Raw genomic sequence first — 12,511 nt, forward strand, 5'->3', positions numbered from 1 at the left:
GAGCTAAAAGTGGTTGTGACATAATACTTGTAACTTGTGAAAAGTTAGTGGAACTTGGTGTTTTACCAAGAATTAGATGTAAACTCGGTGGTAAAGACAAACCAGTATAACTCTCTATGTCTGATAATTCTTTGCTTTGTCTGCATTTAACTGACCCTAGGTCTGAATTGGTTTTTTAGTCGTTTGAGAATATCTTGTGTTTTGTAAACTTTTTTCTCATTGTTTGAGTGTTATTGTTATAAAATTTGTTATATGTTTTTACAAAGTTTTCTTCTCAAACGAAAAAATTTGTTGGTTTAAGAAATGGTTTAAAAATTATGCTAAAATCACAATTCAACCCCTCCCCTTCTTGTGATATTTGCCTTTACAGTTTTATCATAGCTCAGCCTCTAAGGGTTGAGCACTTGATGGTGTCTAGAGGAAAAGATCCTGATGGTATATAACAACAACAATCAATTCATTATTGAGGGAGCATCTCTCACAAGGCCACAAGCGTCATAGGAGAAGACTACCCATATTGGAAAGATAGAAGGGAGATGTACATTAAGTCCAATCACTACAAACTTTGGTTGATCATTACAAATGGAGACTTATCCATTATCAGGCTTGAAGCAGGCTGGATAAACGAAGATCTGGCTATAATGGACCTAAACACAAAAGCTCATTATACATTAACATACGTTTTCTCTAGAAATAAGTACAACAAGATATGCAAATTAAATACAACTAAAGAAATTTGGGACTCTCTAAGCATCAATTATAAAGGAACAAAAGGTGTTCAACTCAAAAAAGCTGACACTCTGACACGTCATTATGAAAGCTTTTGTATAAAGGAGGGAGGATTTGTGGATGATATCTTTGAAAGACTGTAAGTCCTTATGAATGGAATTGAAGCTCTAGGATAAACCTTCGCCAAAGCTCATATAAACTTGAAGATCTTAGTTAGTTTTCCTAAGGTGTGGGAACCAAAGACAACAATTATTCAAGAAGCTAGAAATTTAAAAACTCTAGCTTGGGATGAATTGTTAGGTATCCTAAGAGTTCATGAAGTTCATCTTTTGAACAAGGTTCATTTGCCAAAAAGAAACTCCGCTGCTCAAAAAAATGGAGAAACCAACTCCAGACGTGAAGAAAGAAAGAGCTCATCTAAGGCTTTGAAGGTGTAGATGCCTGACTGTGACGGCTTAGATAACAATTTTGAAGGATCCACAGATGATGAAGTGGCTCTTATGTCAAGAAAATTCAAAGAAATGATGAAGAAGAAAAGAAAATTTCAACACCCTTCTAGACAAAAAGATACAAGATTTAAAAGGAAACAAAATGAAGAGAACAACGAGATCATTTGCTTCAAATGTAAGAAACTTTGTCATATGAAGACAAAATGTCCTCAATTAAAGAGAAAAGGACATTCTTGAGACAAGAAAAATAAAAGTTTTATGGTCATATAAGATGACTCCAATAGTGAAAAGAGCAGTAGTTCAGACGATAAGCAAGCTAACATCTATCTAATGGCCAAAACAAATGAAAAAGTTGAGGTAAAAACATGCTCTAAATCTGACTCTTCTTGTCCTTCATCAGATGATGAAGAAGATAGGCCCTACTATGTTTTTTAAAACAGTCATATGATTTCTCTTCAATACAAAAAGTATAAAGAAAAATACAAAATATCTTTTTATTAAAACACTAAATCGAAGAAATCAAATGAAGTTCTAAAAAAGAAAATCCAAACTCTAAAATGATGAAAGAATTTGTGCTCTTTCAGAACCCAAGGAACCCACAGAGGAAGGGAGTTCTAGGATTTCCTTCTTTGATCATAGGCATCTGCCAAGCCCATGGAGTCATGGTAGATCCACCCTTCGCACCACCCTATGAGTCCATTCGTCCACCTATCAATTAGAACTACATTGTTACCAATTGTGGAGTAGATATTTATAACCCCAACCTCGATGTGGAAGAAATGGCAAGGAAAAGAGAAGAAATGAGACAACAACAACAGGCACAATAAGCCCCAATGGACTATAAAGCGAAGATACACAACATGAGGGCGACCAGAGCCACCAATAATCGCACCATTAATAAGGTGATGGATTCTCTTTATAGCTTTTCCGTACATGTCACAACTAGAGTTGTTGAATCTTATCATTGCCCATCCCAAGAGGAGTATCCAACCTATGTGGCATGGCCAGCAGGCTCTGGGACAATGTCAATGTTGGCCAGGTTGGAAGAGAAGAAGCTATGGAGGAGGACGTCATGCATGATGGCAATGGAGATGAGGGCCATTGAGCCCTAATGAAATTTTTCTATCCCCCTTCTCTTTTATTGCTTTTATTTTTGTTTGTTTTGTTTGGATTTTTAATTGTTTGTTTGTTTAAGTATAATATTTTAGGATTTCTGTTTAGGAAGTATGTTTTAGTTTTTCTTAGGTAGTTTTTAGGAAACACATGACTCAAGAACATCACCTATTTTCTATTGCAAACCCATATGAAAAAAATTGAATAAAAGATTTTGTGTGCTTAAATCATTCTTTGTGTGGATGAACTCATATGCTAATTGTGAAAACCATTGAATTGCTTGAATGAAAAGTGTAATGAGTCTGGTATGAAGAATTGAAAGCAAAAGATGCAACTTGTAGACCTAGCCCAATGAGTGAGTGATATAATGATACAAATATATATTGAGAGACACTTTTATTTCTCTCATAGTAGACTTTGACTAAATCTCTTGTAGATTGATTGCAATTGTATGCATTGAAATGATCAATGCCATGTTTGCATGTTTAGCCAATAGCCAAAAAGTCTATCCTACATTGTTTATCCCTTGCACCTTACTTTGAGATTAATTGATGTAATCTTGTCTAATTCTCTAACCTTGAAATTTATATGTTTATATATCCGCTACTACCCTTAACTTAAAGGATAGGAGAACATACGTCTAGGAATTGGGAAAATTTTTAAGTTTGGAGTGGCAATGCACCACTCAAAGGGAACAAAATAAAGGGTACTAACAAGCTATCACGTGAACAAAGGTTGAAAGTATTATCCTCATTCTCTCTTGAAAAAGGAAAAAACTGAAAAATAGAAAAATAAAGATAGAAGCAAAGTAAAGAAAAAAAAAATCAAAAGTTGAGGGCATGTAAAGTATGAATCTAATTGAAAAATTAGGGGTACCAAGGATTGGTAGGAAGTGAATAAAAATCCAATGAATAGACTAAATGTTTTCCTTCCTTTGAGTTACTTTGAATATCTAGAAAAACCAATTTTCCTTGTTAGCCAAGACCCATTTCAAGCAAGAAAGTCCTTAGTGATCTTTGCATGCATGTGATGTGTTGATTAACTTGAGATGAAAGTCAAAGTTGAACTGTGGTGTCCTATGTTGTGAATTGAGTGAAACACTTACCCAAAGCTAAGTCAAAAGCTTAAGAGTGAAACACTTATTGTGAGGACAAGTTGCTATGCCATTTAATTTGATTGCCATTCTTGTTGCATATTTCTAACCTTGCATTTGACTAAAAAGTTGAATGTGGGCATTATGCTTAGTTGATTGAAGCACATGAACAAAAATTAGTTGAATAAAGGGGAATGCAAGAAGAGTGTGTTTGTAACTTGTCATTGTTTATCCTTAGTTTTTCATTTGTCTTTTGTTTTTCAGTCTTAGTTTAATTTTGTTTTTGAGTCCTTACTTTTTTAAGTAGTTTTTATTGTTTAGTAGTTTTAGTTAGTCTTGCTAGAGGACAAGCAAGGTTCTAAGTTTGGAGTGTTGATAAACGTCAAATTTATCGAATTTTAATATGCATTTTGTGACATTTATTTGACATTTTAGTTAACTTTAGACTTGGTTTTGAATCAAATTAGCTTTAAATTCAATTTTTTACTTTGTGTTAGGTGGAATTTTATGTTGGTTTTTTTAATAAATTTTTGATAGTTTTTCAACAAAAACAAACTAGAGCTCCTCCAGAAGCCCAAAATCAGCAGAAAGTTCTGGAAGGAGATATTGCGAAAATTGAAGATAAAAAGCTAGGAAAATCAAGAGTAAGATATTTTTCAAGGATAAATCAGCCGAAGAAAAAGATAATTACTTGAATTAATTAGATATATTATTTGTTTGTAATTTCTTGTGATTACCTCCTTAATTAAACCTAATTACAATTATATAAATAGGAGACTAGGCATTCATTGTAATGGTGTAGAAGTCCCAAGTAATTTTTAGAATTATATTTTAGATTTCCACTTACTAAACACCTCCATTATTCCATTAGACACTCTAGGTTTCATTATATTATTTTTATGAGTGCAATTCCTTCCACCTTGGAGAGGAAATGATGAACCTTGTTTCACTTTAATTCTATCAATTCAATACTTCATCTTGAGTTCTTTATTTGTTCCATGCTTTTGTTTGATTGGTGATCTTATAGATGAATTTAAGAATTGACTTATGCTTTGGCGAGCCTTGCTGAAACCCAAACATGAATCAAGTACTTAATTGAGATTATCTCTAGGGATAGAATAGTCTTGGTTAAGCCTCGCTAATTCTCAATCATTAATGTTGATTGCTTGTGTCAGTATGCCCAAGGGATTGGGTATCGGGCAAGTAGTTTAAAATTTGTGACCATGCGGGAGATGGGGTAGAATACATTAGTGAATTAGGGATGAACAAAAGAGATGAGTATAGAATTGTGAATTTACATCGGATCGAGTGAATTCCAAGTTATTTAATCTTATTTATTTTAATTTAATTTAATTTTTATTGCAATTTATTTAATCTTATTTATTTCATGACAATCACAAAACAAAAATACAAAAAACCTAGTTCTTAGTTAAATAATTACATGAAATCCCTCCTTTATTCCTTTGGGAGACGACCTGGACAATAGTTCAGTTACTACATCATGATTGAGTTACACTTTACCTATAAGTTTAATCTTGCGTGAAATAAATCCCTAGCAAATTGCTAAACCAATGAATGATCTCCTAGCCAAAGAGTCTTTTTTTATATTTTTTTGTTGAGTGTTTAAGTCCATTTAATTTGCTGAAGGAGCGCTTGATTAGTGCTCCTATGGTTGTTGCCCCCAACTGGTCATTGTCATTTAAGTTTATGTGCGATGCTAATGACATGGTTGTGGAGGCAACTCTAGGCCAAAGAAGAGAGAAGGTGTTTCACACCATCTACTACGCTAGCATGACGCTAGATGAGGCCCAGAAAAATTACTCCACTACTGAAAAATAATTTTTAGCAACTGTTTTTGCTTTTAATAAATTTAGGCATTACCTTTTTTTTTGTCTAAAGTCATTTTTTATACTGATCACTCTGCTATTAAGTTTTTGCTCAGTAAAAAAATGCCAAACCTAGGCTCATCGGGTGGATATCACTTCTTCAAGAGTTTCACTTAGAGATAAAGGATAAGAATGTTAGAGATAGGGGAACAACATGAAGATCAAGCTTTGAAGAGTTTTGTCTTTTTAAATGCCCAACTCATTGAGTGACATTTGTATTGATTGTTGCTTCTTAGTCTTAATCATCATCATGTAGAAGTAGGAAGATTGTTTCTAAGGTAAGAAACATTTTTAGTGCATAACTCTATATTTTAATCACCATCTATTTGTAATCGATTACACGAGTCTTTTGGGAAGCTTGCAGAGATATCTTCATTTTGGATTAATCGATTACCTCATATCTGTAACCGATTACACAATTCTATTGAGACCATGTCTATTTTCTTGGGTCTTTGCTTTAATCGGTTACAAGGGTGTAGTAATTGATTACATAATTCTAGAAAGTGTTCCCATAAGCGATCAAGAACACTTTAATCGATTAAATTAAGAATCTGATTAATTACATTGTTCTTGAGTGCTTTCCAAGTTTTGGGAATAACATTTTAATCGATTAAAGTAAGAATCTATTCGATTACATCTTCGAGATAATCAATTACATTGCCAATTTAATCAATTACAGGCGATTATGACTGTTTTCTCTATAAATATCCACCTTGTGTTCTCACTTTCATATATTTGAAAAAGAGATAAAGAACGAGCTTTTAAGACTTAAACTCTAGTTTTTGTATTTTGAAGTTTTCAAAGGTTAAAGTGAGTTGTTAACATCTTGTGAGATCAAGAGATATGCATGCATTCAATCAACCTTTGGTTCTTGCATTAGAATTAAAAGGTTGCATCTCTCTTTGACTCTATTTTCATATGTTTTTACATATTGTTGTAGTATATGCATGAGTCTTTACAACATGTTAGAATAGGATTTTCTAGTTTGAAGCTTAGGATATGTGTCTCTTAGGCTTATATTCACAGAGGACCCTAGGGTTGAGTTCCTTAGTTTCACTTTCTGGGTAGATTATGAAATTGATTGTGATTGCTTGTAAGAACTCAAAGTGTATAGTAGAAATCTAATTCAGGTTGAATTAGATAACAGGAGTAGCTTCTCTAGAAATAGAGAGTGAACTAGTATAAATCTTGTTGTCCATCTTCTCTTGAATCTTATCTCTCTCTCTCTCTCTTTATTTCATTCTTTATCAATTTGTTGAGTTTACAGATATTTCTTCTTTTTAAGCGCTTTAACAAAAGAATATTGTGTACGAGTGATTGATTCTATAATTGGTTTTAAACAAAAAGTTTGTGATACGATCCTTTGAAGCAAAAGTTTTTCAAAACTTTATTTTTTTATTTCAATTTGTTTTCAAAACCAATTCACTCCCCTCTTGGTTTGTGAGTTCCATCATCTTTTTCAATTGGTATTAGAGCTACGTTTTGAAGGTTGCTCAAGATCACAGTTTTCAAAAATGGAATCTAAACAAATCACTTTCAAAGAAGGTGTTTCTCCTAATTGACCACCATTTTTGAGGGAGAGCATTTTTCATTTTGGCAAAAAAGAATGAAAATCTTTATTCAATCAAATTATCCTGGTGCATGAAATGTTATTGTTAAAGGACCATTTATACCGACTAAAGAAGTCAATGGTGAATTGGTTCCTAAAGAATCAGATGAGATGAAAGATGATGAGAAAAGAAAAGTGCAAGATGATAAAAAAGCTAAAAACATTTTTACTTCTGGTTTATCTTCTAATGAATTTTCCATACAAGGTGTAAAAGCGCAAAGGAGATATGGAAAATGCTTGAAGTCACTCATGAAGGCACTGCGGATGTGAGAAGAGCAAGAAAGCACACTTTTGTATCTGAATATGAAGCTTTCTGAATGAAGAATGGTGAAACCATTTTAGAACTTCAAACAAGATTCACCCATATAGTGAATTACTTGCTTCATCTTGGAAAAACATTTGAAGATGATGAGTTGAACATCAAGATCCTCAACTGTCTTACAAGAACTTGGGAATCCAAAATCATAGTGATCAAGAAATCCAAGGACTTGGCATCAATTTCGATGGAAGCTCTCTTTGAAAAATTGCTTGCATATGAACATGAGTTGATTCAACAGTATCATGCAAAAGATACATAAAAGAAAAGAAAAGGAATTGCACTCAAAGTTAGTTCCTTAAAGGAAAATTGCAAAGAAAGCTCTAGTGATGATGAAGATACAGAGAATTTGAATATAATGGTCACAAAGTTTGGCAAATTCCTCAAGAGGTCCAAAGACAAAAAATTCTGCAAACCTTCAAAGAAGGTGGAAAACAACAACACCTTCACATGCTTTGAATGTGGGAAGCAAGGCCACATCAAATCAGATTGTCCTATCTACCTTTGAAAACAACGTGTTGAAAAGAAAGGGAAGAAGGATAGAAAACTGAAAAAGGCCTACATAGCTTGGGAAGACAATGTGTCAACATCCTCTGATTCTTTTAGTGAAGAAGAAGTTGCAAATGTGTGCTTAGTGGCTGATTCAAAGGATGACTCCTCAATCATTGAAAAAATGAGGTAAATTCTGAATTTGAGGAACTTTTGGAAGCCTTTAATGAAATGCATGAGGAAGCACAAAAGCTTGTTGTTTCGAACAATAAGCTGAGAAGCGATCTAAAAGGGCATATCACTAAATTGGATTCAACACAAAGTGAGCTTGATAAATTGAAGCATGAAAATGAAAAACTTGTTTCAACTTATAAAGCCATTGGTTGTGTTTGTGCTTCTACTTCTCTTAATATGGATGATTACAAATATTTGCAAAACAAGTTTGAAAAGTTTAAAAAGGATCACTATGAAGATGTATGAAGTTGCAAATTGAGCTTTCCTATCTCAAGGATCTTTTTCGAAAAATGAATAAATGTAAAAGTGATTTTGGTCACTTACTTAGTGTGCAAAAGCATACTATCGATAAGATTGGTTTAGGGTATAACAAGCAAACTGACTTTTCCAAGAAAGGTGAATGCAAATAAATTCTCCAAAAAGAAAAGCATAGTGTATCCTAAACCTAATGCAAAGACTTGTCATTATTGCATGAAAAAAGGGCACACATCCTATAAATGCTATGTTAGGAGATTTGATGTTCCTAGAGGTATATATGTTTGGGTTCCCAAAGAATTAATTGTGGAAATTAACCCCATTGGATCCAACCACAGTTGGGTACCACCTCTCTCTAATTGATTTTGTCTTGTAGGTGTGCCTAAAAGCAAGAGACTCATTATGGTACTTGGATAGTGACTGCTCTAGGCACATGATCGGTGACAAGTTCAAACTTACTAACCTCATGTTAAGGGAAGGTGGATATGTCACTTTTGGAGACAACAATAAGGGATTATGAAATTGATTGTGATTGCTTGTAAGAACTCAAAGTGCATAGTGGAAATCTAATTCAGGTTGAATTAGATAACTGGAGTAGCTTATCTAGAAATAGAGAGTGAACTAGTATAAATCTTCCTATCCATCTTCTCTTGAATCTTATCTCTCTCTATTACATTCTTTATCAATTTGTTGAGTTTCAAGATGTTTCTTTTTTTAAGTGCTTTAACAAAAAGATATTGTGTTTGGGTGATTGATTCTATAATTGGTTTTAAACAAAAAGTTTATGATATAATCCTTGGAAGCAAAAGTTTTCAAAACTATATTTTTTATTTCAATTTGTTTTCAAAACCAGTTTACCCTTTCTTGGTTTGTGAGTTCCATCATCTTTTTCAAAGAAGGGGTAAAAAAATTTGGTGGCAGACCACTTGTCTCACCTTGATCCCTCTATTAGACAACTTGTTGATGATTGAGCAATACAAGAGATTCCCTGAATAACACTTGTTGGTTGTAGCTGCTCTACCCAGAGCACCTTAGTATGATGACATTGTCAACTATTTAGCATGCAAGGTGTTTCCCCCTAAGTTCAAGTTTCAAGAGAAGAAGAAAATGATGGCAGAGGTGAGACACTACTGCTAGGATGACCCTTACCTTTACAAGGTTTGTAAGGATGATGTGGTAAGGCATTGTGTGCCTTATAAGGAGGTAGGTTCCATTCACCAACACTGTCATTGTATAGAGGTTGGCGGTCACCAAGGCCCCCACAAGGACAACTTACAAGGCCTTTAATGTGGCTTCTTTTTCCCCACCCTTCATAGGGATTCAAATGAATGTAAGGTCTTGTGATAGCCATCAGGGCACTGGTGCTTTGTTTAGGCACCTTGAGATGCCTCATAATAATATGCTTGTGGTAGAATTATTTGATGTGTGGGATTGACTTCATGGGTCCTTAACTCAAGGTTTTTGACTGTGAATACATTCTGGTTGCTATAGACTACATGTTGTTGAATCAAAGATTGAAGACTTGAAGATTAGTCTTAGGTTTTTGTTTTTGATCATTTTACAATGCCAAACAAGTTTTAAAAGATGTGGCATTTGTATTGGATGTTTTTAGACTGGGGACGACGAGTGATTTAGTTGTAGTTTTCTTATATCCATGCTTAGTAGAAATCAAACATGGTAGATTAATGAATTGATCTCAAAGTTTCTTAGAAACAATGAGTTGAACACAATGTAATCAATTACAGAGTTTAGTAATCAATTACAAAGTGTTAGAAGAAGCAACATAACTCACTTCTACTTGAAATTTGGCAAGAATTACCAAATTAATTGATTACCAATTTCAATAATCATACATAAGCCAATTTCAGTAGAAGGAAGACTTTGTGGCTCGAGATAATTAATTACCACATTTTGTAATCAATTAGATTTCATCTTTGTGTGTCAAAATAATCGATTACCACATTTGATAATCAATTATTCCAGAACTACAGAATCTCAAGAAGCTATTTGTGATATGAGATAATCGATTACCACATTCTGTAATCAATTACCACAATTTTGGAAATGTAGAACAAATAAGGATTTGAACAAATTAATCGATTACCATATTTGATAATCTATTAAATCAGTTTTAGTTGTTGAAATTATAAATACCCTCACTTGTTCTTTCTCATTAGTAACTCTTGATACGATCTTATCTTTTAAAAAACACATACTAAGAGTCATCTAAGATAATTGCTCAGCATTTCATCAAGAGATTCAAGTTGATCAGGATTCATTCATTCTTCATCATGAGTTGATAATCAAAGGAAGAGGTTGAAGATGTTGTGATTTGCGCATCAAGGTGTATTCAATCCAATTCTGATTTCTTTCTACTTTCTTAATCTTGGTTAGGGTTACCAAGGGTTTTTTGTGTTGATATGGTTTCAGCTCTTGGAATTTCTTGTTGTAGGGTTCAACGAGGTTTTGATTTTTCTCTTGTAGGGTTTAAGGGAAAAGTAGAATTTTATGGAATTGTGTGTGCATAGTATTTGTACTTGATTCTATAATAGTGGAAGTTCTAAGGGATCTTAGAACAACTAAATGTAGGCCCTTTTGAGGACTGAACCAGTATAAATTTTGTGTGTGATTCTCTTTCTCTCTAAACCTTAGTTTTAGGAATCAATCTTTGTAATGAAATTGATGTGAAAGGTCCATAAAATTATGTTTTCTAAGGATTTTGAATATATTGGTTTTATGTGTTGTTGATCTTTCTTCAACAAGTCTTTTGAGAAAACCTTGATTTATAAAGGGGTATTGATTTTAATTGAATATAAGAAATAATTGGTAAAATTTCAAAGAGTCTATTCAAACCCCCCTTCTAGATTCCTGATTATTCCAACACATGTCTAAGTAGGTTAAGGTAGTAGCATTACCCACTAATGATGCTCCTAGTGTAACAAAATTTTTGAAAAATAACATTTTCACACGCTTTGGTACACCTTGAACAATCATTAACGACAGGAGAATGCACTTTTCCAATAAATTGTTTGATAGCCCATTGGCTAAATATCATGCTACCGATACGATATCTAATCCTTATCACCCTTAGACAAGTGTTCAAGTTGAGGTATCTACTAGCAAATTGAAGAGGATTCAAGAGAAAATTGTGAGTGCATCTAGAAAGGATTGGTTGTTAAAATTGGAAGATGCACTTTAGGCTTACAAAACAACCTTTAAGACTTCCATTGGGATGTTGTTGGATCGAGTGACCTCAGAATAATTAAGAAGGGGGGGGTTGAATTAATTATTCCTAAACCTTTACTAATTAAAAAATTACTCTTCTAAGGCTTTTACTAAATTGTTAAGAGAATGAGGAGAAGAAGAGAAACTTAACAGAAAGTAAAAGCAGAAATTAAATGCACAACGAAAAGTAAAAGAGTAGGGAAGAAGGAAACAAACACACAAGAGTTTTTATACTGGTTCGGCAACCCGTGCCTACATCCAGTCCCCAAGCGACCTGCGGTCCTTGAGATTTCTTTCAACCTTGTAAAAATTCTTTTACAAGCAAAGATCCACAAGGGATGTACCCTCCCTTGTTCTCTTTGAACCTAGTGGATGTACCCTCCACTAGAACTGATCCACAAGAGATGTACCCTCTCTTGTTCTTAGTCAAACCCAAGTAGATGTACCCTCTACTTGTACCACAAAGGATGTACCCTCCAATGTGTTAAGACAAAGATCACAGGCGGTTAAACCTTTGATACTTTGTGAATAGGGATACAAAAGAATTCTCAGGCGGTTAGTCCTTTGAACACTTTTGTATTAGGGAATGGGAAGAATCAAAAGAATTCTCAGATTGTGTCGTTTTGAATTCTTTGACAAGGGAGAAGGGAGACACAAAAGAATTCAGGCGGTTAGTCCTTTGTTCTTTTGGAAAAGGGAGAAGAGAGACAGAAAAAGAATTCAGGCGGTTAGTCCTTGACGAATTCTTTTTGGCAAAGGGAGAAGAGAATGAAAAGATGAATAGCACAAGTTTTCAAGGTTTGGAAAACCAAAAAACTTCAGAAAACTTTTGGTACAAAGAAGAAGAAGAAGTTCAAAGAGATTCAAGGCTTGTAAAGGATTGTAAGAGATTGATTGGAAAAGTATTCAAGATTGAAAGAATGAATTAATTAAATTGAAAATGCAAACCAAAGCTTTGCTTTTATAGACTCTTCATTTCTGGTCAAGAAGACCATTTAGAAGAGTTATAACTTTTAGAAAAACTTAAAACCAATTTGAAAAAGTCAAAACCTTTTTGAAGAGTTACATCTTTTGATTTATTCAGAAACAGACACTGGTAATTGATTACCAAAT

The sequence above is a fragment of the Glycine max genome, chromosome 5 (genome assembly GCF_000004515.6).
Source record: "Glycine max cultivar Williams 82 chromosome 5, Glycine_max_v4.0, whole genome shotgun sequence".
In the NCBI taxonomy this organism is placed as follows: Eukaryota; Viridiplantae; Streptophyta; class Magnoliopsida; order Fabales; family Fabaceae; genus Glycine; species Glycine max.